General features: G+C 42.1%; 1 protein-coding gene across 1 annotated transcript in view; it reads right to left on the bottom strand.

Annotated features, from left to right (window-relative positions):
- The window catches only part of camkmt (calmodulin-lysine N-methyltransferase), a 111,152-nt gene that overhangs the window by 28,778 nt on the left and 55,076 nt on the right, over positions 1 to 27,298 (bottom strand). The gene's annotated exons all lie outside the window — the stretch shown is intronic.

The following is a 27,298-nucleotide window of genomic DNA, read 5'->3' as shown; positions in this document are numbered from 1 at the left end:
GAATGAGTTAGAGAAAGCAAGCGACAGAGATAGGAAATGAGCAAGGTAACGAGAGAAAACTGGGGAGGGGGGAAGGAGGGATGGAGGAGGGATGGAGGAGGAGAGAGAAAAGGTGGTAGTCGATATAATAAGCAGCTTACAGGCGGTCTCTCTTCACCTCGTGGGGCAGACATCACTGCTCTCTCACTCTCCCTCTCTGTCTCTATCTCTCTCGCTCGCTCGCTCTCTCTTTCGCCTCGCTCCGGTCCGCCAAGATTAGCTCAAGCAAGCAGGATTTAATAATGCCTATTGATAAAATGTCCAAATATTCCTTTTCCCCATTAGAAAAAAAACACACTTTTTAAGTCTCGGCCTGACAGCACACACAAACACACACACACACACACACACACACACACACACACACACACACACACACACACACTCAAATACAAATGACAGTCAGAGTAGCTATACTGTGTGTCAATAGTGTCAAGACATGTGAGGCTTAAATAAGGTGACATTGTAAATTTCATCTGTTATTCCCCTTCAGCAAAGAGCTTGTCACACAGTATGGAAAACTTTATACTGTCATTTGGCATGTAGGCAAGTGAGCAATGGTATACCAGTTGTGGCAATGCAGTAACAGTTTTAAGATTTGGAGTATTTGAAATGGGGATAGAGAGGGGAAGACGGCCTGGGCTGGAGTCGAACCTGGGTCCTCTGCGACAAGGTCTCAGCCACGGGAGCTCCCAATAAATGTTTTTTTTTAAATCTGATATGTTGTGGTTTTGAATTCTTTATCATTGTAGATATTTTATTATTGTATTATTTAATTTTTCTTGTTAATAATTAACTTCAAAAGTTTAAAACAACATCAATGCATTAGTCTGTTTTCAATACTTTCCGGACTTCCCTACCTTGTCTGTGTCTCTCACCCCTAAGTCTATTTGTTCCTAGACACAAATCTCTAAATATGGGTCACACATCAATACGTTACGTTTTTGTAGTATCTGGAAAATGTTGCTCAAACCGAAGCATTTGTTGCGGACTGCTTCATCCATGAATTAAAAAACAAACAAAAAAGACATGGGGTGCACTAGTGATTATTAACAGCAACAGAATGGTGTATTGGGGGGGGGCCCTTAGCTCAGTTGGTAGGCCGTCGTCCCCCCCCCCCGGGCAGGGCCCAGCAGCAGACCCGGGTTCGATTCCCGCCCGCGGTTGTTCTCTGCATGTCACTCCCCTCTCTGCCCCATTTCACCTCTGTCTCTCTGCACTATCAATAAAGCATAAAAATGCCCAAAAAATATCAAAAAATAAAAAAAATAAAAATAAAAATGTATTGGGCGATTGACCCAAAATAAACTCACAGTGCAGTAATGAAGAAAAATGTCACTCAGTTCAACAGAGCAGCTCATTGCTGGGTCTAGTCTTTGCAAAATATTTGGTGACAATAAGAATATTAAAAAATATCTGCAGGTCATATCCGTTAAAGGAATTAAAGTGTATAAGTACGGCTAGATGATTAACCATTTTATTAAAATTGCAACAATGACAATATATATACTTACGCTCATCTTCATTTTCAATTATTAAATAACCTGGATCCCTTATAATTGAGCTTCACTGGCCACAGTGTGACTAATTAACATTTATCAAGACACTTTATCGTAATATAGATTTAGGGCAGAATTTAGTCTGTGGTTCACTGTAGGTACAGAACAAAGCCTTAGGCACAGCTCTTGTTACCTGTATGAATTAAAAAAAACATTAATTACATTTCATTTGAGTATTCATCAGGCAGGTAGGAACAAATGCATCTGCTGCAGGAGTCAGACCCTCAGCCCCTGTTATGGAATAGGTATGTGTGTGGTCCCCCCTACATCCACAGATGTGTGTCACCATGACACTTGACATCAAAGGCCACCCACAACATCTTGGACAGATGAACAGTAGAGGGTGGTAATGTAACAACAACACAGAGAGGCTGAAGTAACCAAGGTGTCAGGGGAATAATTTGGCCTTACTGTACACTCCTTTCAGGTTCCCTCTAGGAGGTATTGTACATCTGTTTGTGTTAAAGCAAGATGCCTCAAGGCCATTTGTAATGATGACATCAAGAAAAATAACACAACAAATGGTTCCAAATGGTCCAGTACCAATTATGTAAGGTTCTAAACCAGATATTTCTTGCCTTGTTTTCATACTGTATTCTGAGAGCGTTCCTGTCCCCTTACTGGAGCCCACACTTCCAGATTAACTTTCATAATACACAGCTATGTGAGTGTGTGTACATGAGTGTGTGAATACATGCATGTGTGAGAGAGAGAAACACAGACAGCACCAAGTAATAAAGCTTTGTAAAGCATATGTGAATCTGATGGTTAATCCCCAACTCCAATAGCATTAATAGCCCAGGGTGATAAAAACTGTGTGCGTGTGTGTGTGTGTGTGTGTGTGTGTGTGTGTGTGTGAGAGTGTGTGTGTGTGAGTGCGTGTGTGCATGCATGTGTGATAAGTATGTGGTGCCTGTTTGTGTGTGTGTGTGTGTGTGTGTGTGTGTGTGTGTGTGTGTGTGTGTGTGTGTGTGTGTGTGTGTGTGTGTGTGTGTGCCTCCCAGGTCTAGGTGCACTGTAGGAAATGAAGGGATCAGGAGTTGAGAGCAGATTACTCTTCCTGAGGATAATGAAATTATTTCTCACCTTCAATTACTAGATGAGGAAAGGAAGCATTTAAGGTGTTTGTGTGTGTGTGTGTGTGTGTGTGTGTGTGTGTGTGTGTGTGTGTGTGTGTGTGTGTGTGTGTGTCAGCTTAATAAAGTTATCACTCCCAGGCACTAAACCTTGTCAATGGTGTTACCCCAAAAGCCATATGTGAAGCTTATTGGGGTTGTGAGCTAGAAACATTGTTGCTACCCTCTGGGTTGCTAATGAACTGTAAAATTAAACCTTTCTGATAGCATTTTATATATTTTTTTTTTAAACGAAACGTGTACCATGGATGGTGAATGCTGCATTTTGCATTCATTTTATGGTGAGGTTTCATACTTGTTTTTTTGCAAAACAAATTCCACTTGTGAGTGGCTTAAACATGAAAAAGTCATAAAAAATGCATTCTTAGTTTTATCTCAGCCGCTGCCTGGTGCTTATTTAAGCATACTCTAGCCTCTCAGCACAGCCAACCTGCAAATATAACCTAAATGTAATTTCTATGGAGGGAGAATCAGTTTATATGGTTGCATGCTGTATTATTACTATTATTGAGTCCAATTTTGTTCATACATATAACTTTGCTGAGACACACCAATTACCATGTAGAGAACATATAATTTTGATTTATCGTACACTTTAGGATTATTTCTTACTAATAAAAGTGAAAGAGGGTTTTCTGGCATTGCCCAAATGTGTTTCTTATGGATCAATAATAATGAAATCTAATCATAGTAATCTCAAGAATTACATGTAGAGAAAATATGTTTTGTAGACCAACTGCAACCCCCCTCCCCTGAAACTACATAATGCACCTTTAAACATATCTCACTTCATGAAAGTTCTGTATCTGATGAAGACCTATTGAAGAGTTGAAAAGTATTGAATACAGTAGTAGTGTGCTTTCCATGGGATTCTTATGCCTTTGCTTTTTTTTTTTAGAAACAAGTCCTGAAGACATGCATCATTCCTGGTGTGTTTTAGAGACTAAGACACACCCAACGTTAACAGTACTGGAGATGGCAGGCCTTCTGAGCCAATTAGATTTCTTGGCTGCAGTCTGGTACCTATATAATCCACACTATACTGCCCAGCTCCTAAACCCCTCCACAGCCCTGTGATCTGGAACTGACGTAGCTGGCGAAAGATAGTCTATCTAAGCTATTGGAAATTAAACCAATCAGTGCCCAAGCTCTCCAATAGCTAAAGGACCTCAGCTATATTTCGGCAAATCAGAGAAGGCCTGTCCAATAGCTATAGGAGATGTCGGCCAATCAGTCAACGCCTGTACGGCGCATGCGCAATGCGTCATGACGCTCAGCACAGCGACGTCCATCTTTGTTTACGTTTAGAGAGCTACGCTGTTTGTTGGATAATAACCTACAGATATTCCTTCATTCGTTATCAAAGTAAGTAACCACTTAATGTTTTTACATCCATATTAGCTATGCTTCACATTTTCATTCATCCCTAACGTAGCACAGGCATTGTATCTCTGTATTGAAGCAACAGTCAGTAGCCTAGTTAGCTGTACGTCGCCTTTCCTGACTACATTAACGTCGCTCAGCATGGACATTTACGATGTTATCTAATGTAATTCACAAAGCTTTAGTTCTCGTTTGTTTATGTGCTAAAGCTGTAAGGCTGTAGAGGTATCTAGGAGCATTCCGTATTCCATTCGATACGCATTCAATGTATCGAAGCAGCCAGCCACTGTTAGCTACTTCAGTTTACATAAGCTATTGTGGTGGTTATTGCTGTATGTTAGTGTGATACTATCTCAGTGTATAGTAGTTAGTTAGCATGTTTACATCCAGTGTTTACTTGTTCACAAGAGCTACTGTAGGTTCCCTTAAAGATAATGATGTAAACATGAGCTCATTATGTGTGGCCTAGGTATGATGACAGCTGTTAATGGTTGTAATAACAATGCATTTGCTGCTTGCCTCACTGATAGTGTATCTGTTTTCTCTTTGTTTAAGACTGTGGATGACTGTACAGTACAAGCTATGGACAGCGTGCCAGGCTGTTGATGACTGCTGTGCCACGCATAGACAGAGTTGACAGAATGGCAGAGTATCTGGTGGAGAAGAAAAGGCGTGTTTGCACTCTAACCACCGCTGGCTGTGAAGCTGAAGATGTTACCTGCTCCACCCTCCAGCCCTCAGCTTGTGCTGCTGGCTCCAGCTGACTCTCAGGTACCTGCCCTGGTTGCTGCCCAGCAGGTCCCTGGGTGCCACCCTCTTCTCTGCCCCTTTTGCCCCTGCTGCTTCCGCTACTGTCCCAAAATAATGTCCACAATAGAGAGCCTCAGCGTGACGGTGTGGTATGGTAGCTGCATGGCGAAGGACAGAAAGGCTCTGGCCCCACTGGTGAAAACGGCTCAGAGAATAGTGGGGAGTCCACTCCCAAATCTGGAATCACTATACACCAGCTGCCTCCAGAAGAAGGCCAGGTGTATCTCATCTGATCCCACCCACCCGGGCTACGGACTGTTTGTACCTCTGCCATCTAGGAAGAGGTACAGATATCTAAAGACTAAAACAAACAGGCTATAGAACAGCTTCTTCCCCAGAGCTGTGAAAGAGATCACCCCCCACTACAAACTCATTACCTCCCCCAACCGCTCTGAGAACACACAACCACAAACAATGTGGTCTGTGCTATGCACCTTACAGAGACTTTAATATGTATTGAACTGTGTGTGTGTGTGTGTGTGTGTGTGTGTGAGTGAGAGCGAGCGAGCAGACGTGGACAGATGGTGTGCGTGTGTGAATGAGTGAAAGTGAGTACATGCATGTGCATATTATTTGCACAGTGTTTTCTTATGTATATTTTTATATCTTGTTTTTACTGTGTAACTCTAAGCTGGAGCCGTCAGCAGAAATATTGTTGTGTGCAAAACACACGATGACTTAAGTATTCTTGCTTTACTGACATGTGCGACAGATAAAAGTTATTTTTGAAAGTTAAAAACGGTTGCTTTTATCTCCCTTTGTGGTTAAGGTGTGATCAATCATTGAAATATGAAGAGGCATCCTTTTCATTGTTTTTTATTATTAATTTATTTTATAATAATTTATTTTACTTATTTGTTTATATACCTGAGTCTCCCTTCCTCATTTTATTAATTGTGTATCCTGTTGCTTGATTTTGATTGTAAATATGACTTCCTTTTGTGACGGACGCTAAATGGACATAATTCACTGAAATTTATTTACATAGATTCATGAATGAAATGTTTTGCTCCCTTTTAAGAGGGCGTATGGTAACAGGGGAGACGGGGCACCATGTGTAGTTAAAAGGTGGCTGTATGACGTGTGCTGGAAAATGTTTGTGAGATGTGAATAAACGGCCACAGAGGTGTGCAGCCAAATGAAGTGATCGGCTTGACTCCTTCCTTCAACCCCTGCAATTTTTTCTTATTTCTTGTTCATAAGAAATAGGCCTACAATTCTAATTCCACTCACAATGGGTGATGTCTTATTTGTATGAATTATTAAGTGATATGACAACTGTTTTGTACGTTCTGAGGTATATAATTAACACTAACTCACTTCATTTTCCCTCAATTTTTCATTTTTTTCCTCTTTTTCTCTCTTTTTTTTCTTCCCCCTTCTTCCCCCTCTTTCTCCTTTCTCCCCCCCCCTTGACAGACTATTGTTCCCCAGCTTCTGACGTAGCTGGCGAAAGATAGTCTATCTAAGCTATTGGAAATTAAACCAATCAGTGCCCAAGCTCTCCAATAGCTAAAGGACCTCAGCTATATTTCGGCAAATCAGAGAAGGCCTGTCCAATAGCTATAGGAGATGTCGGCCAATCAGTCAACGCCTGTACGGCGCATGCGCAATGCGTCATGACGCTCAGCACAGCGACGTCCATCTTTGTTTACGTTTAGAGAGCTACGCTGTTTGTTGGATAATAACCTACAGATATTCCTTCATTCGTTATCAAAGTAAGTAACCACTTAATGTTTTTACATCCATATTAGCTATGCTTCACATTTTCATTCATCCCTAACGTAGCACAGGCATTGTATCTCTGTATTGAAGCAACAGTCAGTAGCCTAGTTAGCTGTACGTCGCCTTTCCTGACTACATTAACGTCGCTCAGCATGGACATTTACGATGTTATCTAATGTAATTCACAAAGCTTTAGTTCTCGTTTGTTTATGTGCTAAAGCTGTAAGGCTGTAGAGGTATCTAGGAGCATTCCGTATTCCATTCGATACGCATTCAATGTATCGAAGCAGCCAGCCACTGTTAGCTACTTCAGTTTACATAAGCTATTGTGGTGGTTATTGCTGTATGTTAGTGTGATACTATCTCAGTGTATAGTAGTTAGTTAGCATGTTTACATCCAGTGTTTACTTGTTCACAAGAGCTACTGTAGGTTCCCTTAAAGATAATGATGTAAACATGAGCTCATTATGTGTGGCCTAGGTATGATGACAGCTGTTAATGGTTGTAATAACAATGCATTTGCTGCTTGCCTCACTGATAGTGTATCTGTTTTCTCTTTGTTTAAGACTGTGGATGACTGTACAGTACAAGCTATGGACAGCGTGCCAGGCTGTTGATGACTGCTGTGCCACGCATAGACAGAGTTGACAGAATGGCAGAGTATCTGGTGGAGAAGAAAAGGCGTGTTTGCACTCTAACCACCGCTGGCTGTGAAGCTGAAGATGTTACCTGCTCCACCCTCCAGCCCTCAGCTTGTGCTGCTGGCTCCAGCTGACTCTCAGGTACCTGCCCTGGTTGCTGCCCAGCAGGTCCCTGGGTGCCACCCTCTTCTCTGCCCCTTTTGCCCCTGCTGCTTCCGCTACTGTCCCAAAATAATGTCCACAATAGAGAGCCTCAGCGTGACGGTGTGGTATGGTAGCTGCATGGCGAAGGACAGAAAGGCTCTGGCCCCACTGGTGAAAACGGCTCAGAGAATAGTGGGGAGTCCACTCCCAAATCTGGAATCACTATACACCAGCTGCCTCCAGAAGAAGGCCAGGTGTATCTCATCTGATCCCACCCACCCGGGCTACGGACTGTTTGTACCTCTGCCATCTAGGAAGAGGTACAGATATCTAAAGACTAAAACAAACAGGCTATAGAACAGCTTCTTCCCCAGAGCTGTGAAAGAGATCACCCCCCACTACAAACTCATTACCTCCCCCAACCGCTCTGAGAACACACAACCACAAACAATGTGGTCTGTGCTATGCACCTTACAGAGACTTTAATATGTATTGAACTGTGTGTGTGTGTGTGTGTGTGTGTGTGTGAGTGAGAGCGAGCGAGCAGACGTGGACAGATGGTGTGCGTGTGTGAATGAGTGAAAGTGAGTACATGCATGTGCATATTATTTGCACAGTGTTTTCTTATGTATATTTTTATATCTTGTTTTTACTGTGTAACTCTAAGCTGGAGCCGTCAGCAGAAATATTGTTGTGTGCAAAACACACGATGACTTAAGTATTCTTGCTTTACTGACATGTGCGACAGATAAAAGTTATTTTTGAAAGTTAAAAACGGTTGCTTTTATCTCCCTTTGTGGTTAAGGTGTGATCAATCATTGAAATATGAAGAGGCATCCTTTTCATTGTTTTTTATTATTAATTTATTTTATAATAATTTATTTTACTTATTTGTTTATATACCTGAGTCTCCCTTCCTCATTTTATTAATTGTGTATCCTGTTGCTTGATTTTGATTGTAAATATGACTTCCTTTTGTGACGGACGCTAAATGGACATAATTCACTGAAATTTATTTACATAGATTCATGAATGAAATGTTTTGCTCCCTTTTAAGAGGGCGTATGGTAACAGGGGAGACGGGGCACCATGTGTAGTTAAAAGGTGGCTGTATGACGTGTGCTGGAAAATGTTTGTGAGATGTGAATAAACGGCCACAGAGGTGTGCAGCCAAATGAAGTGATCGGCTTGACTCCTTCCTTCAACCCCTGCAATTTTTTCTTATTTCTTGTTCATAAGAAATAGGCCTACAATTCTAATTCCACTCACAATGGGTGATGTCTTATTTGTATGAATTATTAAGTGATATGACAACTGTTTTGTACGTTCTGAGGTATATAATTAACACTAACTCACTTCATTTTCCCTCAATTTTTCATTTTTTTCCTCTTTTTCTCTCTTTTTTTTCTTCCCCCTTCTTCCCCCTCTTTCTCCTTTCTCCCCCCCCCTTGACAGACTATTGTTCCCCAGCTTCTGACGTAGCTGGCGAAAGATAGTCTATCTAAGCTATTGGAAATTAAACCAATCAGTGCCCAAGCTCTCCAATAGCTAAAGGACCTCAGCTATATTTCGGCAAATCAGAGAAGGCCTGTCCAATAGCTATAGGAGATGTCGGCCAATCAGTCAACGCCTGTACGGCGCATGCGCAATGCGTCATGACGCTCAGCACAGCGACGTCCATCTTTGTTTACGTTTAGAGAGCTACGCTGTTTGTTGGATAATAACCTACAGATATTCCTTCATTCGTTATCAAAGTAAGTAACCACTTAATGTTTTTACATCCATATTAGCTATGCTTCACATTTTCATTCATCCCTAACGTAGCACAGGCATTGTATCTCTGTATTGAAGCAACAGTCAGTAGCCTAGTTAGCTGTACGTCGCCTTTCCTGACTACATTAACGTCGCTCAGCATGGACATTTACGATGTTATCTAATGTAATTCACAAAGCTTTAGTTCTCGTTTGTTTATGTGCTAAAGCTGTAAGGCTGTAGAGGTATCTAGGAGCATTCCGTATTCCATTCGATACGCATTCAATGTATCGAAGCAGCCAGCCACTGTTAGCTACTTCAGTTTACATAAGCTATTGTGGTGGTTATTGCTGTATGTTAGTGTGATACTATCTCAGTGTATAGTAGTTAGTTAGCATGTTTACATCCAGTGTTTACTTGTTCACAAGAGCTACTGTAGGTTCCCTTAAAGATAATGATGTAAACATGAGCTCATTATGTGTGGCCTAGGTATGATGACAGCTGTTAATGGTTGTAATAACAATGCATTTGCTGCTTGCCTCACTGATAGTGTATCTGTTTTCTCTTTGTTTAAGACTGTGGATGACTGTACAGTACAAGCTATGGACAGCGTGCCAGGCTGTTGATGACTGCTGTGCCACGCATAGACAGAGTTGACAGAATGGCAGAGTATCTGGTGGAGAAGAAAAGGCGTGTTTGCACTCTAACCACCGCTGGCTGTGAAGCTGAAGATGTTACCTGCTCCACCCTCCAGCCCTCAGCTTGTGCTGCTGGCTCCAGCTGACTCTCAGGTACCTGCCCTGGTTGCTGCCCAGCAGGTCCCTGGGTGCCACCCTCTTCTCTGCCCCTTTTGCCCCTGCTGCTTCCGCTACTGTCCCAAAATAATGTCCACAATAGAGAGCCTCAGCGTGACGGTGTGGTATGGTAGCTGCATGGCGAAGGACAGAAAGGCTCTGGCCCCACTGGTGAAAACGGCTCAGAGAATAGTGGGGAGTCCACTCCCAAATCTGGAATCACTATACACCAGCTGCCTCCAGAAGAAGGCCAGGTGTATCTCATCTGATCCCACCCACCCGGGCTACGGACTGTTTGTACCTCTGCCATCTAGGAAGAGGTACAGATATCTAAAGACTAAAACAAACAGGCTATAGAACAGCTTCTTCCCCAGAGCTGTGAAAGAGATCACCCCCCACTACAAACTCATTACCTCCCCCAACCGCTCTGAGAACACACAACCACAAACAATGTGGTCTGTGCTATGCACCTTACAGAGACTTTAATATGTATTGAACTGTGTGTGTGTGTGTGTGTGTGTGTGTGTGAGTGAGAGCGAGCGAGCAGACGTGGACAGATGGTGTGCGTGTGTGAATGAGTGAAAGTGAGTACATGCATGTGCATATTATTTGCACAGTGTTTTCTTATGTATATTTTTATATCTTGTTTTTACTGTGTAACTCTAAGCTGGAGCCGTCAGCAGAAATATTGTTGTGTGCAAAACACACGATGACTTAAGTATTCTTGCTTTACTGACATGTGCGACAGATAAAAGTTATTTTTGAAAGTTAAAAACGGTTGCTTTTATCTCCCTTTGTGGTTAAGGTGTGATCAATCATTGAAATATGAAGAGGCATCCTTTTCATTGTTTTTTATTATTAATTTATTTTATAATAATTTATTTTACTTATTTGTTTATATACCTGAGTCTCCCTTCCTCATTTTATTAATTGTGTATCCTGTTGCTTGATTTTGATTGTAAATATGACTTCCTTTTGTGACGGACGCTAAATGGACATAATTCACTGAAATTTATTTACATAGATTCATGAATGAAATGTTTTGCTCCCTTTTAAGAGGGCGTATGGTAACAGGGGAGACGGGGCACCATGTGTAGTTAAAAGGTGGCTGTATGACGTGTGCTGGAAAATGTTTGTGAGATGTGAATAAACGGCCACAGAGGTGTGCAGCCAAATGAAGTGATCGGCTTGACTCCTTCCTTCAACCCCTGCAATTTTTTCTTATTTCTTGTTCATAAGAAATAGGCCTACAATTCTAATTCCACTCACAATGGGTGATGTCTTATTTGTATGAATTATTAAGTGATATGACAACTGTTTTGTACGTTCTGAGGTATATAATTAACACTAACTCACTTCATTTTCCCTCAATTTTTCATTTTTTTCCTCTTTTTCTCTCTTTTTTTTCTTCCCCCTTCTTCCCCCTCTTTCTCCTTTCTCCCCCCCCCTTGACAGACTATTGTTCCCCAGCTTCTGACGTAGCTGGCGAAAGATAGTCTATCTAAGCTATTGGAAATTAAACCAATCAGTGCCCAAGCTCTCCAATAGCTAAAGGACCTCAGCTATATTTCGGCAAATCAGAGAAGGCCTGTCCAATAGCTATAGGAGATGTCGGCCAATCAGTCAACGCCTGTACGGCGCATGCGCAATGCGTCATGACGCTCAGCACAGCGACGTCCATCTTTGTTTACGTTTAGAGAGCTACGCTGTTTGTTGGATAATAACCTACAGATATTCCTTCATTCGTTATCAAAGTAAGTAACCACTTAATGTTTTTACATCCATATTAGCTATGCTTCACATTTTCATTCATCCCTAACGTAGCACAGGCATTGTATCTCTGTATTGAAGCAACAGTCAGTAGCCTAGTTAGCTGTACGTCGCCTTTCCTGACTACATTAACGTCGCTCAGCATGGACATTTACGATGTTATCTAATGTAATTCACAAAGCTTTAGTTCTCGTTTGTTTATGTGCTAAAGCTGTAAGGCTGTAGAGGTATCTAGGAGCATTCCGTATTCCATTCGATACGCATTCAATGTATCGAAGCAGCCAGCCACTGTTAGCTACTTCAGTTTACATAAGCTATTGTGGTGGTTATTGCTGTATGTTAGTGTGATACTATCTCAGTGTATAGTAGTTAGTTAGCATGTTTACATCCAGTGTTTACTTGTTCACAAGAGCTACTGTAGGTTCCCTTAAAGATAATGATGTAAACATGAGCTCATTATGTGTGGCCTAGGTATGATGACAGCTGTTAATGGTTGTAATAACAATGCATTTGCTGCTTGCCTCACTGATAGTGTATCTGTTTTCTCTTTGTTTAAGACTGTGGATGACTGTACAGTACAAGCTATGGACAGCGTGCCAGGCTGTTGATGACTGCTGTGCCACGCATAGACAGAGTTGACAGAATGGCAGAGTATCTGGTGGAGAAGAAAAGGCGTGTTTGCACTCTAACCACCGCTGGCTGTGAAGCTGAAGATGTTACCTGCTCCACCCTCCAGCCCTCAGCTTGTGCTGCTGGCTCCAGCTGACTCTCAGGTACCTGCCCTGGTTGCTGCCCAGCAGGTCCCTGGGTGCCACCCTCTTCTCTGCCCCTTTTGCCCCTGCTGCTTCCGCTACTGTCCCAAAATAATGTCCACAATAGAGAGCCTCAGCGTGACGGTGTGGTATGGTAGCTGCATGGCGAAGGACAGAAAGGCTCTGGCCCCACTGGTGAAAACGGCTCAGAGAATAGTGGGGAGTCCACTCCCAAATCTGGAATCACTATACACCAGCTGCCTCCAGAAGAAGGCCAGGTGTATCTCATCTGATCCCACCCACCCGGGCTACGGACTGTTTGTACCTCTGCCATCTAGGAAGAGGTACAGATATCTAAAGACTAAAACAAACAGGCTATAGAACAGCTTCTTCCCCAGAGCTGTGAAAGAGATCACCCCCCACTACAAACTCATTACCTCCCCCAACCGCTCTGAGAACACACAACCACAAACAATGTGGTCTGTGCTATGCACCTTACAGAGACTTTAATATGTATTGAACTGTGTGTGTGTGTGTGTGTGTGTGTGTGTGAGTGAGAGCGAGCGAGCAGACGTGGACAGATGGTGTGCGTGTGTGAATGAGTGAAAGTGAGTACATGCATGTGCATATTATTTGCACAGTGTTTTCTTATGTATATTTTTATATCTTGTTTTTACTGTGTAACTCTAAGCTGGAGCCGTCAGCAGAAATATTGTTGTGTGCAAAACACACGATGACTTAAGTATTCTTGCTTTACTGACATGTGCGACAGATAAAAGTTATTTTTGAAAGTTAAAAACGGTTGCTTTTATCTCCCTTTGTGGTTAAGGTGTGATCAATCATTGAAATATGAAGAGGCATCCTTTTCATTGTTTTTTATTATTAATTTATTTTATAATAATTTATTTTACTTATTTGTTTATATACCTGAGTCTCCCTTCCTCATTTTATTAATTGTGTATCCTGTTGCTTGATTTTGATTGTAAATATGACTTCCTTTTGTGACGGACGCTAAATGGACATAATTCACTGAAATTTATTTACATAGATTCATGAATGAAATGTTTTGCTCCCTTTTAAGAGGGCGTATGGTAACAGGGGAGACGGGGCACCATGTGTAGTTAAAAGGTGGCTGTATGACGTGTGCTGGAAAATGTTTGTGAGATGTGAATAAACGGCCACAGAGGTGTGCAGCCAAATGAAGTGATCGGCTTGACTCCTTCCTTCAACCCCTGCAATTTTTTCTTATTTCTTGTTCATAAGAAATAGGCCTACAATTCTAATTCCACTCACAATGGGTGATGTCTTATTTGTATGAATTATTAAGTGATATGACAACTGTTTTGTACGTTCTGAGGTATATAATTAACACTAACTCACTTCATTTTCCCTCAATTTTTCATTTTTTTCCTCTTTTTCTCTCTTTTTTTTCTTCCCCCTTCTTCCCCCTCTTTCTCCTTTCTCCCCCCCCCTTGACAGACTATTGTTCCCCAGCTTCTGACGTAGCTGGCGAAAGATAGTCTATCTAAGCTATTGGAAATTAAACCAATCAGTGCCCAAGCTCTCCAATAGCTAAAGGACCTCAGCTATATTTCGGCAAATCAGAGAAGGCCTGTCCAATAGCTATAGGAGATGTCGGCCAATCAGTCAACGCCTGTACGGCGCATGCGCAATGCGTCATGACGCTCAGCACAGCGACGTCCATCTTTGTTTACGTTTAGAGAGCTACGCTGTTTGTTGGATAATAACCTACAGATATTCCTTCATTCGTTATCAAAGTAAGTAACCACTTAATGTTTTTACATCCATATTAGCTATGCTTCACATTTTCATTCATCCCTAACGTAGCACAGGCATTGTATCTCTGTATTGAAGCAACAGTCAGTAGCCTAGTTAGCTGTACGTCGCCTTTCCTGACTACATTAACGTCGCTCAGCATGGACATTTACGATGTTATCTAATGTAATTCACAAAGCTTTAGTTCTCGTTTGTTTATGTGCTAAAGCTGTAAGGCTGTAGAGGTATCTAGGAGCATTCCGTATTCCATTCGATACGCATTCAATGTATCGAAGCAGCCAGCCACTGTTAGCTACTTCAGTTTACATAAGCTATTGTGGTGGTTATTGCTGTATGTTAGTGTGATACTATCTCAGTGTATAGTAGTTAGTTAGCATGTTTACATCCAGTGTTTACTTGTTCACAAGAGCTACTGTAGGTTCCCTTAAAGATAATGATGTAAACATGAGCTCATTATGTGTGGCCTAGGTATGATGACAGCTGTTAATGGTTGTAATAACAATGCATTTGCTGCTTGCCTCACTGATAGTGTATCTGTTTTCTCTTTGTTTAAGACTGTGGATGACTGTACAGTACAAGCTATGGACAGCGTGCCAGGCTGTTGATGACTGCTGTGCCACGCATAGACAGAGTTGACAGAATGGCAGAGTATCTGGTGGAGAAGAAAAGGCGTGTTTGCACTCTAACCACCGCTGGCTGTGAAGCTGAAGATGTTACCTGCTCCACCCTCCAGCCCTCAGCTTGTGCTGCTGGCTCCAGCTGACTCTCAGGTACCTGCCCTGGTTGCTGCCCAGCAGGTCCCTGGGTGCCACCCTCTTCTCTGCCCCTTTTGCCCCTGCTGCTTCCGCTACTGTCCCAAAATAATGTCCACAATAGAGAGCCTCAGCGTGACGGTGTGGTATGGTAGCTGCATGGCGAAGGACAGAAAGGCTCTGGCCCCACTGGTGAAAACGGCTCAGAGAATAGTGGGGAGTCCACTCCCAAATCTGGAATCACTATACACCAGCTGCCTCCAGAAGAAGGCCAGGTGTATCTCATCTGATCCCACCCACCCGGGCTACGGACTGTTTGTACCTCTGCCATCTAGGAAGAGGTACAGATATCTAAAGACTAAAACAAACAGGCTATAGAACAGCTTCTTCCCCAGAGCTGTGAAAGAGATCACCCCCCACTACAAACTCATTACCTCCCCCAACCGCTCTGAGAACACACAACCACAAACAATGTGGTCTGTGCTATGCACCTTACAGAGACTTTAATATGTATTGAACTGTGTGTGTGTGTGTGTGTGTGTGTGTGTGAGTGAGAGCGAGCGAGCAGACGTGGACAGATGGTGTGCGTGTGTGAATGAGTGAAAGTGAGTACATGCATGTGCATATTATTTGCACAGTGTTTTCTTATGTATATTTTTATATCTTGTTTTTACTGTGTAACTCTAAGCTGGAGCCGTCAGCAGAAATATTGTTGTGTGCAAAACACACGATGACTTAAGTATTCTTGCTTTACTGACATGTGCGACAGATAAAAGTTATTTTTGAAAGTTAAAAACGGTTGCTTTTATCTCCCTTTGTGGTTAAGGTGTGATCAATCATTGAAATATGAAGAGGCATCCTTTTCATTGTTTTTTATTATTAATTTATTTTATAATAATTTATTTTACTTATTTGTTTATATACCTGAGTCTCCCTTCCTCATTTTATTAATTGTGTATCCTGTTGCTTGATTTTGATTGTAAATATGACTTCCTTTTGTGACGGACGCTAAATGGACATAATTCACTGAAATTTATTTACATAGATTCATGAATGAAATGTTTTGCTCCCTTTTAAGAGGGCGTATGGTAACAGGGGAGACGGGGCACCATGTGTAGTTAAAAGGTGGCTGTATGACGTGTGCTGGAAAATGTTTGTGAGATGTGAATAAACGGCCACAGAGGTGTGCAGCCAAATGAAGTGATCGGCTTGACTCCTTCCTTCAACCCCTGCAATTTTTTCTTATTTCTTGTTCATAAGAAATAGGCCTACAATTCTAATTCCACTCACAATGGGTGATGTCTTATTTGTATGAATTATTAAGTGATATGACAACTGTTTTGTACGTTCTGAGGTATATAATTAACACTAACTCACTTCATTTTCCCTCAATTTTTCATTTTTTTCCTCTTTTTCTCTCTTTTTTTTCTTCCCCCTTCTTCCCCCTCTTTCTCCTTTCTCCCCCCCCCTTGACAGACTATTGTTCCCCAGCTTCTGACGTAGCTGGCGAAAGATAGTCTATCTAAGCTATTGGAAATTAAACCAATCAGTGCCCAAGCTCTCCAATAGCTAAAGGACCTCAGCTATATTTCGGCAAATCAGAGAAGGCCTGTCCAATAGCTATAGGAGATGTCGGCCAATCAGTCAACGCCTGTACGGCGCATGCGCAATGCGTCATGACGCTCAGCACAGCGACGTCCATCTTTGTTTACGTTTAGAGAGCTACGCTGTTTGTTGGATAATAACCTACAGATATTCCTTCATTCGTTATCAAAGTAAGTAACCACTTAATGTTTTTACATCCATATTAGCTATGCTTCACATTTTCATTCATCCCTAACGTAGCACAGGCATTGTATCTCTGTATTGAAGCAACAGTCAGTAGCCTAGTTAGCTGTACGTCGCCTTTCCTGACTACATTAACGTCGCTCAGCATGGACATTTACGATGTTATCTAATGTAATTCACAAAGCTTTAGTTCTCGTTTGTTTATGTGCTAAAGCTGTAAGGCTGTAGAGGTATCTAGGAGCATTCCGTATTCCATTCGATACGCATTCAATGTATCGAAGCAGCCAGCCACTGTTAGCTACTTCAGTTTACATAAGCTATTGTGGTGGTTATTGCTGTATGTTAGTGTGATACTATCTCAGTGTATAGTAGTTAGTTAGCATGTTTACATCCAGTGTTTACTTGTTCACAAGAGCTACTGTAGGTTCCCTTAAAGATAATGATGTAAACATGAGCTCATTATGTGTGGCCTAGGTATGATGACAGCTGTTAATGGTTGTAATAACAATGCATTTGCTGCTTGCCTCACTGATAGTGTATCTGTTTTCTCTTTGTTTAAGACTGTGGATGACTGTACAGTACAAGCTATGGACAGCGTGCCAGGCTGTTGATGACTGCTGTGCCACGCATAGACAGAGTTGACAGAATGGCAGAGTATCTGGTGGAGAAGAAAAGGCGTGTTTGCACTCTAACCACCGCTGGCTGTGAAGCTGAAGATGTTACCTGCTCCACCCTCCAGCCCTCAGCTTGTGCTGCTGGCTCCAGCTGACTCTCAGGTACCTGCCCTGGTTGCTGCCCAGCAGGTCCCTGGGTGCCACCCTCTTCTCTGCCCCTTTTGCCCCTGCTGCTTCCGCTACTGTCCCAAAATAATGTCCACAATAGAGAGCCTCAGCGTGACGGTGTGGTATGGTAGCTGCATGGCGAAGGACAGAAAGGCTCTGGCCCCACTGGTGAAAACGGCTCAGAGAATAGTGGGGAGTCCACTCCCAAATCTGGAATCACTATACACCAGCTGCCTCCAGAAGAAGGCCAGGTGTATCTCATCTGATCCCACCCACCCGGGCTACGGACTGTTTGTACCTCTGCCATCTAGGAAGAGGTACAGATATCTAAAGACTAAAACAAACAGGCTATAGAACAGCTTCTTCCCCAGAGCTGTGAAAGAGATCACCCCCCACTACAAACTCATTACCTCCCCCAACCGCTCTGAGAACACACAACCACAAACAATGTGGTCTGTGCTATGCACCTTACAGAGACTTTAATATGTATTGAACTGTGTGTGTGTGTGTGTGTGTGTGTGTGTGAGTGAGAGCGAGCGAGCAGACGTGGACAGATGGTGTGCGTGTGTGAATGAGTGAAAGTGAGTACATGCATGTGCATATTATTTGCACAGTGTTTTCTTATGTATATTTTTATATCTTGTTTTTACTGTGTAACTCTAAGCTGGAGCCGTCAGCAGAAATATTGTTGTGTGCAAAACACACGATGACTTAAGTATTCTTGCTTTACTGACATGTGCGACAGATAAAAGTTATTTTTGAAAGTTAAAAACGGTTGCTTTTATCTCCCTTTGTGGTTAAGGTGTGATCAATCATTGAAATATGAAGAGGCATCCTTTTCATTGTTTTTTATTATTAATTTATTTTATAATAATTTATTTTACTTATTTGTTTATATACCTGAGTCTCCCTTCCTCATTTTATTAATTGTGTATCCTGTTGCTTGATTTTGATTGTAAATATGACTTCCTTTTGTGACGGACGCTAAATGGACATAATTCACTGAAATTTATTTACATAGATTCATGAATGAAATGTTTTGCTCCCTTTTAAGAGGGCGTATGGTAACAGGGGAGACGGGGCACCATGTGTAGTTAAAAGGTGGCTGTATGACGTGTGCTGGAAAATGTTTGTGAGATGTGAATAAACGGCCACAGAGGTGTGCAGCCAAATGAAGTGATCGGCTTGACTCCTTCCTTCAACCCCTGCAATTTTTTCTTATTTCTTGTTCATAAGAAATAGGCCTACAATTCTAATTCCACTCACAATGGGTGATGTCTTATTTGTATGAATTATTAAGTGATATGACAACTGTTTTGTACGTTCTGAGGTATATAATTAACACTAACTCACTTCATTTTCCCTCAATTTTTCATTTTTTTCCTCTTTTTCTCTCTTTTTTTTCTTCCCCCTTCTTCCCCCTCTTTCTCCTTTCTCCCCCCCCCTTGACAGACTATTGTTCCCCAGCTTTAGAGGTAAATCCACAACTTATGGCAGTGCTAATCTGGCCTTACTAGCTGGCAGTAATCACATGCACAGGGATGGAATTATTCATCCATGCGCCTACTTTCTGCTGCTTATCCAGGTTTAGGCAGCAAAGGTAACCTCAGGTACTATTTTTGAAAATACCTTAAATGACTCAGGGGGCTTAACCAAGGTAAGCTAACAGTATTTGTTCGAGACAATGCTGTAACTTTGGTCGCAGCAGTTCCAAAAATAAATGTAATCAAACAGAGCCGCCCGAGCGCTCTCATTTAAAAGATAACAGGATCTGGGCTTGTGTGCTGAAAAGCAATATCGATTGATTGCTGCTTTTAAGACTGTTTAAATGTCTTAAAAATTAAGGGTGGGTCTTTGAATTGTTTCTGACAACTCTGCCTTTTACCATCACAAAGGTCAGTTCACACATAAGACCAGGCAATGACCATTGTCTTTGCTGTACAATGTATTGATAGAAAGGTCTGCTGCTGCTATTGATAGTTTTCACAGGTGTGCTCTGGGATATGAAGTGTCGGTCAAAAGTTTTCCTTAACAAAGCAGCAATTGAATTATGTTTCTTATACCTTCAGAAATAAAATAGTTGTTTTTGCCTTCTTTTCACCAGCCACTGTCAGGTGTCCCACAGAGGACAGAGCAGTGCTATGTGATAGAATAGATCAGAAGAGTTAAAGAAGAGACAGGTGTGGATTGGGAAGAGGAGGAAAGGGAATTATATAGAGGTAGATTGGTGAGGAGGAAGGGAATGGATGGCAAAACAAATACTATAAGAAAGGGAGGAAGGGGAGTGGGATGGAGAGAGAGAGAGAAAGAGAGAGAGAGAAGAGTGTCAAGATGGGGTTAAGTGGCCCGTGATGTTGCTTTGTGCACACACACAAACTCACATGCCTCTATCACTATTACATACTGATGCACACAAACACACTCTATGTTGGTTTCATTTACTCTCACACACACACACACACACACACACACACACACACACACACACACACACACACACACACACACACACACACACACACACACACACACACACACACACACACACACACACACACACACACACACACACACACACACACACACACACACACACACACACACACACACACACACACACACACACACACACAGTGTATTTCTCTCCCCTCAGGCCCAGCGTGTCTTCAGGCGCTGTGTGGCTCTCTGGCGGTGATCCGTCTCCACATTAAGCGAGGCCTCAGATAATTCCTAAGCCTCCTCCATGGCCGATCCAATAAGGGATAAGGCTCTCGGCTGGCCATGATCAACTGACAATCTGTCCTCTCACACGGCTACTTTAGTGGAGGCCAGGATTACCCCGGCCAGCCTAGACAGGGTACATACAGTTCACAAGACCACAGAGCAGATGTGTGTGTGCATGTGTGTGTGTGTGTGTGGCGTGTGCGCGTGTGTGTGTGTGTGTGTGTGTGTGTGTGTGTGTGTGTGTGTGTGTGTGTGTGTGTGTGTGTGTGTGTGTGTGAGGGGGGGGGGGGGGGTCAAAGGTCATGTACACAGATGAAAATGTGTGCATTCATGAGTACAGGTGTATGTGTGAGTGTGTGTGTATGTGTGTGTATATATATTTGATATACTTAGTTCTAAGATCTAAGTATATCAAATACTCCAGCTCAAAAAGAATGGCCTTGTCATAAAAAGAAAAGGTGTAATCAGTATTTTAGAAGTACTTGAGCTCTGTAGGAGCCATTATGCAGTACAAGAATGCATTTATACAGATGCCTACTGCAGTCAGTTCAAAAATCTCTTAAGCAAAATCCATTGTGGTCTTTAAGGACCTTCATCCCCTGATAAATCAGATTAAGTCAGGTTTCATAAAAAGCTTGAACTATTAATAGCAGCACGTTAAAATAATAGCAATTATGAAATGATCAATCTGCCTAGCTGGTTATGGTAAATACAGATGCTGTGAATAGGCAGTTATAGATAGCCTATTCGCCTTTCACCAGAAGAGCCAGGCAATGTGCGATAAGCATCGACATTCTAGCCAACAGAGTCTGCCTTGGAGACACTGCTGATCCCTTTTTCCATTGGAATAGGCTCATTTTAACACACACACACACACACACAAACAAGGACTCACACACACGCTTGGAGGACTGTGCAGGGCTTCGATAAGCGTGGCCCTTCTCTCTCTCTCTGAGTAAACATCGTTTTGGATTAGGAAGAGTATAATGAGAGCAGGGGGCTATCTGCCCACCACGCCTGCATTGTGGCCCCCCGCTCCTCTCTGAGGAGGCCGGGACCAATCTTTACTCTGCTATTTATCCCCCTCCTCTGATAGCTTACTTATCTCCTGCAAAATGCCAGGGCTGACTGCCTGTCTAACTGCCCCTATAACCGTCTGCTTGCCTTGTTGTCTGCCTGGTTCCACGCCTGTCTGTCCGTCTGTCTGTGTGTCTGTCAGTATGACATCCCTTCTTAAGCTTGCAAAAGCTTTTAGACAAATGCATGAATACTGTATCTCATTTGTATCTCTCCTGTCTACCTGTCCGTCTACGTTACAAACCCCTTTCCCTGAATTTCATCTATTTCTGGTTGCTGTTGCAGAAAACTTTATAAAAAAGAAGAAAATGATATGTGTAAAGCAAGCAGGACAACTTCTCTTTGCACTGATATTGAAAGTCATTGGTGAAAGCACTTATCCCGATATCACATCTACATTATATAATCATACATGTTATTTAGACAGATGACCCACCTCTATACAGTGTGTGATTTAACACCATCCCTTGAAATAAATCGGAGCAGAAATCGGGGATTTGTGTGTGAAACAAATGTATATAAATCCTTGTATTATTATTTATGTGATCCACTCCTTTACTCAAATGCTTTAAAAAAAGATCAACTGGAACTGGTATTCTTGTTTAGATTCTTCACATGATTTATATACAGTACATGGATTTATTTCCTCAACCTGCTTCAAAAACACCTGTCCTATCATGCCCTGCACTTCTCATTAACATGCATTGAGGAAGAAAGTGTACACTTCTGCTGTGCAACCATTGTAGGTACAGAGTGGGTGCAAAGGAACACAGTGGAAGTGACGATCACAGGAGCAGAGTTGAATAAAGTGTGGAGAAATAAATGGAAGGAGGAACGAACAAATGTTTAGGGAGGGAATGAGATGCGGAGAGAGAGAGAGAGAGAGAGAGAGAGAGAGAGAGAGAGAGAGAGAGAGAGAGAGAGAGAGAGAGAGAGAGAGAGAGAGGAGGAGGCAGAAACAAAAGAGGGAGTTTGACATGTGGCTAATAGACATATCAGCACTGAGGTGTGGGGTTGAGCTGGCAGAAGAGAGCTTTGCAGAGCTTCATTCATTGATTAGCATACGGAGAGTGGCATCGGGCCGTGTGACAACCCCAGATTAGGCTGCGCACACACACACACACACACACACACACACACACACACACACACACACACACACACACACACACACACACACACACACACACACACACACACACACACACACACACACACACACACACACACACACACACACACACACACACACACAATGCAGATTGCCACAGATTGCATCTCTCCTTCCTTGGAGAAAGGCAAAGGATGTCAAATTACAGGGTGTCACCTGCACCAAGCTATCTACTTTCTTGAATGTTAATTTATATAAAGAATTAGGAAAGGAGAAAGAGACATAGAGAAAGAGACGAAGAGAAGGATGTAGAACAGAGAGGGAACGAGAGAAGAGTTGGGATAGTGTGATGAAAAAAGAGGAGATACTGGGAGGATGAGAGGGTCAGTGAATGGAGTAGAGAAGGTAGAAAATGAGAAAAAAGTGCATAGGGTGGAGAGAAACAGGACAGATGATATTGTAATGATTGGTTCTTGTTTTTTGGATCATTGAAAAAAGAATATAAGAAAGCATGGCAGCTGTCACCGAGCCCCTCCCTGCCTTCAACCTGTGGCATTCTGGCTCTATGTGAACTCATGTGGAATGGGACAAATCGGAATAATCTTGCTTATACAGCAAAGTCCAGGGACACAATGCGGTGATATACAATTATTATTTTTTTTTTACTAATATTAAATATATTTCTTGATTTTACATCCATGCTAGCTTAAATTTAAAATGAAAAAGAATATCCAAACTATAATATGTTGTATATATAAAGTCTGTTCACTTTGACTGTGAGGTTTGATGGAATGGATTTTTACCGACTGCTCCTTTTATTGCACTTGTCACCTTATTTGACATCTAAAACACCAGGTTGTTTCAACAAAAATTGGTGCCCTGGGTAGTTTGCTTGAGAAAAAAAAACACTTCTCAAACGAACGCCCATCTCTAGATAAATGAGATTGTGGAAGGGCGAGAATACACTATCATTGAAGCTGTCTAAGTTGGTCTGCTGTTATCCGAGTAAGCCTGCATGCGACCTCTGTGCCTTTTGAGAGTGGGTTCCTGCTTTTTAAACCAATAAAAAATCTTTTGCACCACTTTGTTCACCCACGTCCTTTTAAAAAAAGAATTTAGTCAGGTAGATTAAGTTATGTAAATATATATTGACCAATGAATTGCATTCCTAGCCAAATGATACAAGGACAACATTTGAGTATGTTATGATACTCTCTCATCATTGCACTTCCAGTACCTACTCAAAACAAATTCACCGGCTGCATTTAGTCCCACTACTGATCCCTTACCATGGCTTATTTAACCATGAGGATCAGATAAATGAATAATCAAAACAGCTCTATTAAAGTTAGCTAAGGCCACAGGAAATTCGACATTGAGGGTGGGGTTACTATTTTAACTATCACCTCATTGGACAATGCTTCCATTATACTTGTGGACAATCTATATAGCCAGCATCAAATAGGTAAACAGCAGACATTTGTTGTAAGTCTGTACTCAAGATATTCTGATAATCTTTGCATCCCACAGTTTGATTATTTATTTTTATTTTATAGCCTAGATGTAGCCTATTCATTAATTACTTTGAACCCCTATCACTCTTAGGAGATGTAGAGTGATTGTTTTGGTTGTTGTGTTAGTTTGTCTTATTTCTTAAATAAAGCAGAAATCTTTGAGGAAGTATTCAAAACAACGTAGTTTCAGTTGCCGCTTAACATGTTTTGGTAACAGATAAAGAAAAAATGTGAAAGAAAACACATTTTGATCAGTGACCCTTTGACGCTGACTGACAGGAAATGATGGCACCAAATCCTACACCCACTCCAACCTGACTCAGTATGAGGGGGGTGTGCATCAGTATACGTGAGTTTGCATAGTTTTGGGGTGAATACGTGTCTCAACCCATGCGTGTTCCACTTCTGTGAGCACATGACTGTGTGGGATTGAACAGTTGTATGCTAAAAAAGTTGTCAAAATTCAAAGAGGGGGTGGGGGGGAGAAAAGGATATATTTGGGTAGAGTGACAGAAACGGAGTGGGTGACAGAGGAGGGAGACAGAAATCACATCCACACTACTCGAGCACCCAGGAGTCTGCCGCCCAACTGCCCTGATGTCTTAAACATGAGGCCCAGATTTTCTATCTCGTTGAAGAGGTGTGGAGAGATGGAGAGATGGGGGAAGACATAATATAGAGGAGAGGCTATCGGCAGCAAAGGGAAGGTGGGGGAGGTAAACAAGAGGGTGCAGATCTGATTTGGATACAAAGACAGGGACGCTGATTGTCAAATTGACTGCGGAATGCGTTTCAATGTGTAAATCGACTTCTTTCAGCCTATTGATATGTCAAATAAGTGTTGTTCACTGCACATTGTGTTTTCTAGTGACTGCTGGAAGCATTGCCTGGGGTATGTAGGTTTAGGGGATTGACGAGTGTAATTTAAATTAGGATTATTTTCATTGTTCATTGTTATGGCAGTTATTTATTTTATTAGTCTAATAATCATATGGTCGAAAAAGTGTGACACATATGCATTGCAATTTTCCGAAAAGTGCAAAATCATGTCTTCCAATAGCTTAGTTATATGTCTGACAAACAGTCCAAAATTCAAAGATACTCGGTTCTTTTTTTAACGAGAAAAATAAATCTTCAAAATTGAGAAGACAGAAAAAGAGAATATTTGGATGCAAAAGTCAATACTCATATTTTTCTCTGATTTGGCTTTAGCTTGTCAACTGAATCACCTCACTGATCTCCCAAACTGAGTCTGCTCCCTGTCAACCCCATTCCAGAGATATTGACAACTTCGCAACATTTGTTTTGATATTTGGCAAGGATGACAAGCCCAAAGTAAGACCTGATAGCGAGTAAAGTGAAAAGCTTTCAGCACCTCTGAGCCAAGAATTGCTGGTGGGGACAGTTTAGAAGAAGGCGAGAGCAGGAAAAGGATAATGGGATTGGGTAGGATAAGGTTGAGTTTGTTTGCTTAAGTATAGCTGATTCAAATTGGTGTGGGCACTGTGGTGATAGGGAGGAGGTATGGTGGTGGCATGGTGTTAATTTGGGAGGTTCAGAAGAGGAAGGAGACCCCTGGGGCTCTCTCTCTCTCTCTGCCTCTCTCTCTTTTGACTGAAATAAACTGCAGTGCGACAAACTCACCATGAGAGGCCGGCCACCCTGTGATACAGCGCTGTCTGTGTGTATTTCCAACTGAGTTAGTATGTGTGTGTGTGTGAGTGTGTATGTGTGTATTTGCATGTGTGTGTGTGGGTGTGGGGGGGGGACGCATTCACAGCTGTGAAAAGCAGGCTGCCTGAAGGCTCCCTGTGTGTGCTGGCGTTTCATTGGAGAGGCAGATGAGCAGGGCAGATATCCCGGGGCGGCCTGCCAGTGGCCAGAGCTTTATCTGAGCTGAAATGATTTTAGCACTCCGTTTTGGAGCACTAACCCAGCAGCAATGTCACCCCATCTCTCCTCTTTCTTCTCCCTATCCCTTTCTACTTCCTTCCTTCTTTCTTTCACATTTTCTCTCTCTCTCTCTCTCTTATCCCCTCGTTCCATCCCTCCTGTCTTGACTGGCTATACTCAATTAGAGAGAAGAGAGTGGGCGAGAGAGAATTACTTATTTTTTTGATGTTTGTTTAGTTTGCCTATTTATTTTTCATGGCTGTACTGCTATCCCTGTGTTAATGTAACGGCTATGTAATGCTATTTCATGTGTCAAAGAGAGAGAGAGGGAAACCAGCGGCAAATAAGGGACAGCAGAGATTAAAATAGATTGAACTGTAGTCAAGGGCCACAATTAACTATTTTTATGATTAATGAATCTGCATATTAGGTTTTTGATCAATAAATCAAGTTGTAAAACAGTCCTACACCTAAATACATTGGGTTCATTATCATGGAAGAATGAGAATAATCAGCAAAAATGCAAATAGAAACCAGCCTGTGTGGGGTATTTCTGCTGCAAAATGACATAGGGTTGATTTTGTCAATTAACTAATTAGATGCAATTGTTTCGGCTCCACACAAGACGTCCACCTAAGCTTAAGGGCGAAATATTGATGTTCTAACTGAAAATACATTAAACAGAACAGATATGCATACTAAAAAGGCTACAGTTACATTTAAAGTTTAAAAGTATCCTAGTGCAGTGCCCTAGAAAAGCAGGACTCAACAATGCACTTGAGTAACTTAAACGTGTTGAAATCACAAGATAACCCTTAATGTGCCTAGCTGAGACAGGAAGGATGTAAGATGGTTTTACTGTCAGTAAAGTCAGGTAGGGGTCTGAACACCACTGGACTCTGCTTCGTCGTAAACACTGATATTATGTCGCTCTATAGCATTTTCCCAGTAGGAGGGTTGGATATTCAGACTTCCCTACTTGTCCGCAATGCCACATTACAGGAGCACTAATCCGAGCCACACGTATTTATTGCCTTTTGTCAGGCAGAGGCATGTGACAGTCAGTCTTCTGCAATCATAGCCAATATCACTCTGTGTCGATGGCTGCTGACCAAGCATTAAATGGTACCTTTCCCACTCCCACACCTCACCCTCTCTCTCCCTCTCCCATGCTCTCTCGATCTCTTTTTCTTTGCAGTTTCCTTGGCAGCCACATGGGGAATTAAGTGCTATTATGAGGAAAGGCTTCTAGCTGAGCTTAACTGCATTACAAGAACAGGTAATACTGTATACCCTGAGAGTCTGTGGGTGTCTGAAAGAGAGCATGGGGGATATAGAGTGAGAAGGGACGAGGG

This window comes from Ammodytes marinus, assembly GCF_949987685.1.
Source record: "Ammodytes marinus genome assembly, chromosome: 11".
NCBI lineage: Eukaryota > Metazoa > Chordata > Actinopteri > Uranoscopiformes > Ammodytidae > Ammodytes > Ammodytes marinus.
This window is presented reverse-complemented; position numbering and strand designations above follow the sequence as displayed.